This window comes from Mastigoproctus giganteus, chromosome 3 (assembly GCF_048544385.1).
Source record: "Mastigoproctus giganteus isolate SK-2022 chromosome 3, ASM4854438v1, whole genome shotgun sequence".
NCBI classification, from domain to species: domain Eukaryota; kingdom Metazoa; phylum Arthropoda; class Arachnida; order Uropygi; family Thelyphonidae; genus Mastigoproctus; species Mastigoproctus giganteus.
This window is the reverse complement of record NC_143577.1, coordinates 49,727,916-49,738,865: the sequence shown is the minus strand read 5'-3', so window position 1 is coordinate 49,738,865 and position 10,950 is coordinate 49,727,916.

Here is a 10,950-nt window from a genome sequence, read left to right as displayed (position 1 = left end):
GCAATTTACAACCAACACATACCTACAACAACGCATACAGTACTTTTACAAGCCTATCTTTTTACCAAGCAATGATTCAGTACGGATGTGGGGGTTTATAAATATTAATAAAATGGAGAAGAAACTTCATTCTTTAAAAATGAATCAAATATAGTTTTTTTGAGAGCTTAAAAAGTTAAATAAGTCTGAGAGAAGTGTGCTTGGTGCAGATATATACAGTTTTTTCTTCTTCTTCTTCTTTTCAAAGGGAATGAATTGTTCGCTAATTCATTCTCTTTGAAAAGGGAATGAATTAGCGAACATTTGAAATTTGAACTTTGAAATACAAGTGCATTCAGATAAAGCTTGATTATCATGTAAATAAAATACTGGCTAAAATTTATTTAGGTCTAAACATTCTTGCTGAGCAGAGCCGGCGCAAGGGTTTCATGCGCCCTAGGCGAGACTTAAAATTTGCGTCCCAGTTGTATTCTGTACTATCCATCCACCTATCTATCCATCAGCATGCCTATCAACAAGCTACCTATTCCCACCCATTTATCTGTCTATCCATTCATCTATAATATTATCCCATTTTCTCTTAAAATATTATCCCTTTTTCGCTACCTTTGTTGTTGCGAGACAGATTTTTTCCTGTATCCGAAATGTTTCTCGACTGTATATAAACTGTTGAGATGCTGTTTAGAAACAGTTGAGAAAAGTAGTGCGTTATACCTTCCTGGGGCCCAAGGCAAAATGGAATATGGGGGCCTCCCATCTAAAGAAAAAACCAATAAAGAACATTTTCGATTTCATTTTATTCCGACAACAAAACAAACAAATTATATGACATAAGAAGAACTAAATATAAAATTTCGGTTTTTATATTCGATTGTAAAATCGAATATAAAAACCTAAATTTTATATAACATTAAAATCGGTAAAACCATTTTTGAAAACAAAACACAAAACGTAATTTTCAAATTAATCTTCACGTAAAGTTCATTGATATTGGCAGGTAGAAAGTTCAGTTTCATCTAAAAATCACTTTAAAATATTAGTAAAAAAACAGCAATGATTTTTTTGAAATAGTGATTTTGGGGCCCCCCTCTGATCAGGGCCCTACATATGTCTTTTTGCCTATAGAATAACGCGCCACTGGTTGAGAAACAAAAATTCACCTGTTCTTCTATCTTCAGTCTTGATGGAAAGCGAAGTAGAAGCAAACACGTCTCCATCACGAAGGCAAGCCGGTATAATAATAATAAGAAAAATAGTAATAAATTGCAATAAAAATAACAATAATAATAAACTTAATGAATTTCGCTTCAGTATACCTAGCTCCCCAAGGTCGAAGTGACGGCTGAGGCAGATAGTGGCGCCATCTGGTTTCGTTCCCAAGAACTAGCACTACTACTGCACATAAGCCGAAGCTAAACACCTTTATAGATGGAGGATGATGTTGAAGAAAAGTGATAATCATACAGCATCGAGTGTGGCGCAGGTTAAAGTCACTTGAGTTCAGTCCTTAGGCAGAGGATTTGACTCGAAAAGTCAGAGACAGTCTCCGGTGGAAGACAGTGGAGCAAGTGGCACTACCCCCCATATGACTACCACAAGGGAAGGGCAAGACCATCCAGCCCAACCAACTGGAAGTGCTTCCTGCGCAATTGCGCTAGTGACCACCCAGGAAGAAAGAAAATGCCAACCCATGAAGTGAAGCATCGAAATTAATACCTTCATCATGCGAACATATTGCGAAATAACTAAGCTAGAAACCAGTATGACAATGTACAGTTGGAGACTACATACCAAGTGGTTGAAACGATTCCAGGATATTCAGGTCACCGAACAGCGGACAGGAGAAGGAGCATTGTGACGAGGAACCTGATATTTTCTGCAATCTTGGAAAAAATGAAGCAGGTCGTGAGCGATCAACTACAAAGAACAAAGAACATGGACAATATGGAAGAAAAGGAGAAAGAGCAAGGAGAAATATAACCCAGAGCAGCTGAAGTGGAAAGAGATTAGGTCATGATATCCAGAGTAGAAGACGAGTGGAAGAAGGCCGTAACAGAATTCGAAGGAATGGACCCCGCAAAAAGCCACATGATACCGGAGCATCCCCAATAGAGCCTGTGGAGAGTCACAGACCCCTTAATAGGCAAGTAATACCATATTACGGCCTCCGTAGCCGAGTGGGCAGGAGCGGGAGTGCAGTAGCACACGCTCTTTGAGTAGACCGGGGTTCAAGCCCCTGCCTGCTGAATACGGTCGATCTGCCAACCCGCACTGGACCAGCGTGGCAGATTATGGTCCATTTCCCTCAGCATGAATTGTTGAGGAGGCTTCCACCCTGCAGTGGGTTGATAATGGCTGCACTTTACTTTACTTTTTACCTTGACAACAATGGTGTAACACTGGAGGCCATCGACACAGCTGTATACTGTGTTGCCATAGTAGTCGCTGGGATTAATGGAGGAGAAACGAGAGACCAGCAGCAGAACAGTCGAAAAAAAACAAGGAACCGCCAGCTTGGGAAAGAAGACTTCAGCAGAAGAGAGAAGAATTAAGAGTCAATATAGGCCAATTTACATAGTACCAACGTAGTAATAGGATATTTAATTGACAGAAAAGTGAAGAGCATTCTCAAGAGCGACCACGTCCACAGCAAACAAGAGACCAAAAATCAGAGAATAGGAGGATACTTAGACATACTGAAGCAGAACCTCCTCGCACTCAGCATGAGACTACATCGAAACAAAGAGAGCGCCCGGAGGAAAATAAACAACAGAATCTTCGATGAAAACCAAAAAGCCTTCTACAAGAGTCTTGAACAAGACGAAAACGGACTACCGAGCAGAAGACGACCGAGGAGCTCTGGGCAACATATGGAACAATGAAGTAAGACATAACAGCTGTGTCCCCCGGGATAGAATTAGAAAAGAAGAAAGCCAAGGACGTACAAGAGATGAGAGAATTAGATTATGAGCCCAAAGACATATTCAGCATTGATGAAACATGTCTATTTTTTAAATGTTTAATGAACAAGACCCTGACTTTTAAAGGTTATAAATGTTTAGGTGATAAAAATTGTAAGGAGAGAATTACACTCTTGGTTGGTGCAAATATGGCTGGTAATAAAAAACTGAAGCTTTTGTTAATAGGCAAAAGTAAACAACTCCAATGTCTCAAAATGGTAAGTTAGAGTTGGACTACAACTACAACAAAAAATCTTGGATGACAAGTGAAATTTTTGAACAGTGGATTTCGAATTTCAATAGAAAGACGATGAAAGAAAACAGAAAAATCGCATTGATAAACAACTGCCCTGCCCACCTTCACTCAGTAATTTCGAAACAAGTATGAAACTTGTTTTCTTCGCCCCAAAATACCTCGTCTAAATTGAAGCCAATGGGCCAAGGATTTAAAAATGCACCATGAAAGGCGCATACTGAAAAAAATTATACGGAGAATAGAAACCAACCAACCTATAGATTCTGTTATAGATTTGCGGATGTGCATATCAGATTTGGCGAAATTGTGGAGTCGAGATGTGATGGAAACAACGATTAAGAATTGTTTTGCAAAAGCAGGTTTGCTAAAACGCTAATTAAGAGCAATGAGAGGGATGAACTACTACAAGACATTGATTAATCTTGGGAAGAGTTCAAGCGAGGTTTGATCAGCGGAGAAAATGTTCTCCGCTGAAAGCATCTCCGCGTTGCTTTCATTGTAGGCGAACCAGTTCACTGGGAAGACCAGAGATTTAAAAAGTGTGTGGATATTGTAAATGTGTAATGTCATGTACCGTTTTCCCTCTGGCGATTTAACTGTTGTACCCCTACTGAGGCTCAACATTGCCCGCACTTTGCCCCGTGGAGACAGATCAAGTACACCAGTATTTTAAGTAAGTACTGTGGCAGGTCCTGCTGCCTACTTTCCTGAGATTTCAGCGGCTAGGACCTAAAAAAATTATCGATTGCGTTGGGGTGCCGCTTGAAATGAATAGACTGAGATAGGGCGAAACTGTAAATTTGGACGAGGTTAGATTTGATGTGTGGGGTGGGGCATTCGTTTGTGTGCAGATAGAGTGGGGGAGAGAAGGGGAGAAAAAAAATTACTATATTAGGGTTACCTGTAAAATCATTACATTAACCCATATTCGTGACTGTAAATTGCGTATGTTCTCTGGTCGATTTGCCTGTTTTGCTGGACGAAAAAAACCCCAGTTTCTGGGGAAAAAACCTTACTATCTACGCCCGAGACCGACTAACTCAGCCACGGAGTGAAAAAAGCCCACTAAAGTTCCTCGCGTCATCGACGGGATTCGAACCTCTCTCTCTCTCTCTCTCTCTCTCTTTTTATACCATGCACTCGCTGCATATGTTACTATTGGCAGAAGTGCTGCCTTGTAGTACAGCTTCATTGTGTGTTGGTTTAATCCCCAGTCTCGCCGGGCAATTCTTTTAACCAGGGCACTGGAGAAGCGTATCTTCATTTTCAGATGGTTGAGGTGTGGTTTGAACGACAGTTGATTGTCGAGTATGACTCCCAGATATTTCAGTTTTTTGCTGAATCGGATGGCTATATTTCTTATTTTTATCTGGGGAGGTCTGCGTATATCGAGCGTTCCCTTGAGTTAGTTTTAGTGGGTGAGATTTGGAGCAAGTGAAGCCCAACCCAGTTTTGGAGGGTTTGTGTGGTACGGTTTGTCTGGGTCTCCAGCTGTCTGGAGTTGGCTGCATTTGTCAAGACAAGGTCGTCCGCGAAAGCATGCGAACGGACCTCCTCCAGGTCCTTGTTCAAGAAATCGTCCATCACCAAGTTCCGCATAGTTGGTCCGAGCCTTGTGAGCAGCCTCTGTGTATTTGTCTCTGTATTGCCTTGGTGTTGACGATGATCGTACTGCCGGTGAAGTAGCTCCGAATAACCTTGTACAGGTTGCCAGGAAACCTGGCCTACCGGACCGGCCCAGGACGCTCGGTCACCATGAGGTGTCGAACGCCCAGCAAAATCAATGGAAATAGTCAGTAGGTATTGTTTATCCGTCTCCTGTGCTTGTGTGATTAGGCTTTTAAAGAGCGTCAAAATTGGAGCGACCTTGTGGGAATCCATATTGGTTGGGTGAAGGTAGGTTTGCTAGTTGGTAGTAGTGTTGGATTCTTGCTAGTAGTAATCTTTCAAAACGTTTTCTGCAGATGGTGAGAAGGGCGATAAAAAGACGGAGCTTTAGAGACCTCCTCGAGCAAGAGAAGCAAGTGATAGGGAACCTGAAGGATTTCTTCCAGAAAAACATAGCGCCACTCTAATATGATATAAAGAAGGTAGATAAGAGGCATACCCCACTCAACCTAAGCAAGGAGACCTCTCAAGCTCAGATGGAATGCCCTCGTGGGTAGCACAGTTAATAGAATCGCTGTCCTCCCCACGTTGGGTGGAAAAGACCTGAGTTCGAGTTCCGTCGACGACGTGAGGAATTTTTGTGGACCTTTTTCACGACTTGGCTGAATTAGTCGGTGTCAGGCGAGGATAGCATGGTTTTTCTCCCAAAAACTCGGGCTTTTCTTCCAGCAAACAGAAAATCGACCACAGAACACACGCAATTTACTGAGATATACACGGAGCAATATGGCCCTAGTTATTCATGCTCCTAAAGAAGAAGAACACTTTATTGCATGCAAAAGACACACGCCGTGCACAATACCCTTCACAGCTTCAAGCCAAGGGTTTACAGTAACGGCTAATACAATGTAATAAATAAGGATGAGATAGGAGAGAAAAAAAAACAATATTATTATTAATTATACAAGTGTAGGATTCAACATTAGAAAAAATTTTACAAATTTGCATTTGAAAATATACTGTATACACAACAGCATGCTATCAAGTTAAATTATTCTCCAGGGAGCAGTCCTTTTACAGTGCTGGAGTCATCTGAGCAGTCACAGAAAGTTGGAACAATGTAGTGATGGATCCATGGCAGTGATGGACAGGTCGTCGGCAGCAATTTCTAATGGCCTGTGTCGTGGTCCGGAGAAGGAAGTCGATGGAGTAATTTCTGCCTATATTTTTTTGGGTAAGAACCGATCGGATAACTTTAACCGGTTTGGGGTGGCCTGAAGGACTGGATTGTCCCTAAAGCTTGGTACTAGGATTCTCCATTCACAGTTAGACCAGAAATCTGGTCCCGAAATAATGCCAACCATCATTTTTACAGCAAAAACGAATCTTTTCTCAAGGATAATGGCAAGAAGACATCTGACATTTAGAGCTGCCACCATCTGGGTGCAGAGGGAAGCCGAAGTTTCCACATGGGTCACTTCAGTAGCCAAAATTCGCTCGCGAAAATCTGTCTCAGATGCGTTGAGGCAGTTGAAAGGTCCAGACTTTTGTGCCATAAACTTTGAGCGGATAGACACATGTCTTAATATAATGACCTCCATCAAGACCATATATATAAGATGGCTTCCAATGAATGGTTCACGAGCGGGACGATCTTCCGCGAGACTGAGGGATTTATGTTTGCCATCCAAGTAATCAACACCGGTCTCCGAAGCCCTCATCTTATAATTCAATACATCCTTAAATGCGTTACACCGATTCCGTTGTACGCATCGACTATCTGGTCATCAGCCCCTGAGAGCAACATCAAGGCCTTCTTAGGAGTAGAATACTGGCTCCTGAGATGGCTAAACAAGATTGCCGGGAAACCGTTTACCATCTCAAGAGCGGTCTTGTCTGCCAATCTGGACATCACACCCCGGAAGTATATCATCACAACCAGAAACATCTTAACTCTGGCAAAGCTACTAACGGAGAGAATAGATGCGCCGAAAGTGGGAAACGTGATCACTCGCCCCCGGATGATACGACTGAGAATAAACAGGGTAGAACCAAGTCTCAAGTGCCAACTGACTCAATTGGACTCTCTGGGGAGATTTTTCCCAGCAAATACTGTTAATTATTTTAATAATTTAAATATAGATCCAGAGAAACTATGTACAGACAAAATGTATAGGACAGAAATCTTTGGTAATGTGTATCGGCAAATATCAATATAATAAGAAGACTAATTTATACAATAATATTTAGCATTTAACAACCATTTGCAATTAATTAAACCAACTTAACAATTAATTCATTCACCACATATTCTGTGTTTTTTCATCTCCAAATTTTTTAAATAAGTTCATGTAAACATGCTTGTAAATACTATAATGTAACCACACCCTCTAGCCACGTGCTGTCTATGAGTGTCTCGAAAGAGAAATAAACAGATAATAATAATAATAATAATAATAATAATAACACTATAGAAAAATAAACACTATAGAAACTATAGAAAATGCTTCTCCAAGGAACCCGAAGTGATACGACGAGATCGTCAGGATATTATATCAGAAGCTTGCAAGGATATACCAGTTGATCAAAGAAAGGGTACTGTATTTCAAGTACAACCCTCCGTGCTAGAAATCCCAACCCACAAGCTGTACTAGGGCTGCGCCATAATAGTAGTAGTAGTAGTGGCATGTGATGCAAGAAAGCAAGTGTATGAGCTTATGCAGAATCAGCCAAAAAAAAAAAAAAAATCACACCATTCCCTCCAAATGCCTGTCCAGTTCCTCCTTAAATTTATTTAACCTGTCAACTTCCACAACGACATATGGAAGTTTGTTCCAGCAATTAACCACCTGCTGGCTAAACGCAAATTTCCGCACATCTATTCTACATCTGTCTTTTCTTAATTTGAATTAATGCCCCCTTAGGTTCGTAATCTGAACAAGTGGAAGGATCCCATCAGAATTCAGCGTGCTCAACCCATTCAAGGCCTTATATACTTCAATCAGATCACCGCGCAGGTACCTAGTCTCCAGCCACTGCAATTTGCAGGACTTAAGCCTCTCTTGATAAGAGGATCCCTTCATTCTCCTCACCAATCTTGTTGCCCTTCTCTGTACAGGCTCAAGTAAATCTACATCCTTCCTAAAATGAGGTCTCCAGACCAGTATGCAGTACAGGTCTGGAGGCCTCATTGCCTTATACAGAGGGACAATCACCTCCTTTTCCCTGCTAGCAAAATTTCTATATGGTCATTGACAAAACCCCATGACCTGCCCTGGCAGCCTGTCTGCTTTGCTCAGAAAACTTCATATCTGACTGCACAATTACTCCCAGGTCTTTTTCATTTTCTACCAGCTTAAGTGTAGTACCTCACAGTTGGTACGTTTCTCTGGGGTTACTTCTACCCATATGCAGTACTTTGCATTTGTCAAGGTTAAACTTCAGTTGCCACTTCTTAGCCCATCTGCCCAAATTATCTAGATCCTGTTGCAGTAGCACACTGCATTTACTGTCATTAACAACCCTGCCAACCTTTTTATCATCTGGAAAGTTCGACATTAAGCCTGATATACCTTCATTAGCATTATCATTAGCATTAGTAGAGGCATTTGATGAAAGAAAGGAAGCTTATGCAGCATCAGCCAAAAAAAAAAAAAAAAATAAATAAATAAAAATAACCACTTCCACTTCACCCCTCTGTTCGTTCGAAATACTTGTCCAGCTGAGCCTTAAACTTATTTAGGCTATCAACTTCCACGACAAGGGATGGAAGTCTCTTCCACCAACCAACCACCCGCTGGCTAAAGGCAAATTTCCTCACGTCTATCCTACATCCGTCTTTCCTCAATTTGAATTTATGCCCTCTCAGGTGATTATTCTGAGCAAGAGGAAGAATCCATCAGCATTGAGCATGCAGAAACCATTCAAGCTTTATACACCTCTATCAGATCACCTCGCTGGTGTCTAGTCTCCAGACACTGTAATTTGCAAAACTTAAGCCTTTCTTCGTAAGAGCTCCCCTTTGTTCCATTCAGCAGTCTTGTTGCCCTTCTCTGTACTCGTTCCAGCATCTCTACATCCTTCTTGAAATGAGGCCTCCAGACCTGTATTCAGTGCTCTAGGTGTGGCCTGACCATTGCCTTGTACAAGGAAATAATCACCTCCTTGTCCCTGCTAGAAACATTCCTATATATCATCGACAATACACCATGAGCTACTCTTGCTGCCTGTCTACACTGCTCAGAAAACTTCATATCTGCCTGCACAACCCCCCCCAGGTCCCTTTCATTCTCTACCACAGTCAGCGTAGTACCACAGAATTGATACGTTGCTCTTGGGTTGCTGTTTCCCATATGTAATACTTTACATTTGTCAATGTTAAACTTTATTTGCCACCTCTCAGCCCATCTGCTCAACCTTTCCAGATCCTGTTGCAGGAGCATAGTGTCAGTAGTGACTTTGATAACCCTGCAAACCTTCGTATCGCCTGCAACGTGGACATTAAGCTTGATATACCATCATCAATATCATTTATAAATACAGAAAACAATAATGGACCCAATACTGAACCCCGAGGGACTCCACTAATAACATTAGTCTACGATGAGCAGTATCCATTGATTACCACTCTCTGTCTTCTCCCACTCAACCACTCCTTTATCCATAGCAGCAATTTGCCTCCAATGCCACCCGCTCCAATTTGTGCAGCAGTCTTCCATGTGCAACAGTATCAAAAGCCTTTCTAAGATCCAAGTATATAATATCAAAGTTATTCCCTGCATCCAGTTCTTTTGTGACTGCATCATAGTATCCAATCAAATTGGTCAGGCAAGACTTCCCCTTAACAAAACCATGCTGTGTCTAAGTTATAACTGAAGTCTTGTCTAGATGATCCTGCAGTGCTTCTTTAACCAGTGCCTCCATTCATTTTCCGGGAACAGAAGTTAAACTAACAGGTCTATAATTACTTGTGTCGCCCTTTGATCCTCCTTTGTGAATTGGGGTCACATTTGCACATCTCTAGTCCCTGGGTACTTCCCCTGAGTCCAAGGAAGCTCTCATAATTATGGCTACGGGTTTGCTTACTTCCTTTGCTGCCTTCTTTTATTATAACTGGATAGATCCCTTACAGTTATCAATGATATTCATCAATATCATTGATAAATATACAAAACAACAGTGGACCTAACACCGAACCCTGTGGGACTCCACTAATAACATTAGTCCACGAAGAGCAGTACCTATTGATTACCACCTTCTGTCTTCTCCTACTTAACCCTCCTTTTATCCATTGTAGCAACTTACCCTTAAAACCATTCTGCTCCAATTAATATCCAAATAATAACTGACAAGAGAGTCCTGCACAACAGACCGAACACAACCGTCGTCGACAGGTAGGAAAAGACTACCTATCTGAAACACAAAGCGGTGCCCAACGCTGGTAACCTGCAGAAAATCACGAGGAAAAGACTAGCGGACACAAGATAGGAGACCAAAAAAGATGTGGCATATGGAAAAAGTAACGACCATCCCGATCACCGTGTCCACCACCAGTTTGGTGCCAAATACCCTTCATAAGAGTGTAGCAGTAATAGATCTCATGGAGAATGCCTACAAGGAACTCCAGAAAGTCGCAGTCTGAACACTTGTAGGAAATTCATAGGATTTTTCGACGAAGAAAAATAACAGCCGGATGTAAAACCTTGCACATGGCACAATATCTTTGATTATGAAACCAGCATCGAACAAGCCACCTTTCAAAAAGTGACTATAGACTGCCTCTGATATAGACCACGGGTGTGTTGACAACTTGTGGCCCGAGTGGCAGGCGCAGCTGTTATTTGTGGCATGTCTTTGGATGTTTAAAAAAAAAAAAAAAAAAAAACCGAAAAAATTATACAACATATTTTAAAAATCAGAAATGAAGCTAAACACGTGCAGTTTAAATTCCACTTTTATTGCTATTCATGATGATCCAGTTTTAATATGACGGGCCTAGAGTTTATATTTGCCGAATTTTATCGTTAATTTAGAGCAGGTAATCAGGGGCATTAGTTTACTTCTCATGATGTTGAGTCGTTAAGGACAGAAATATATTCTTCAACTTCTGTTAAAATTGTTTTTTAT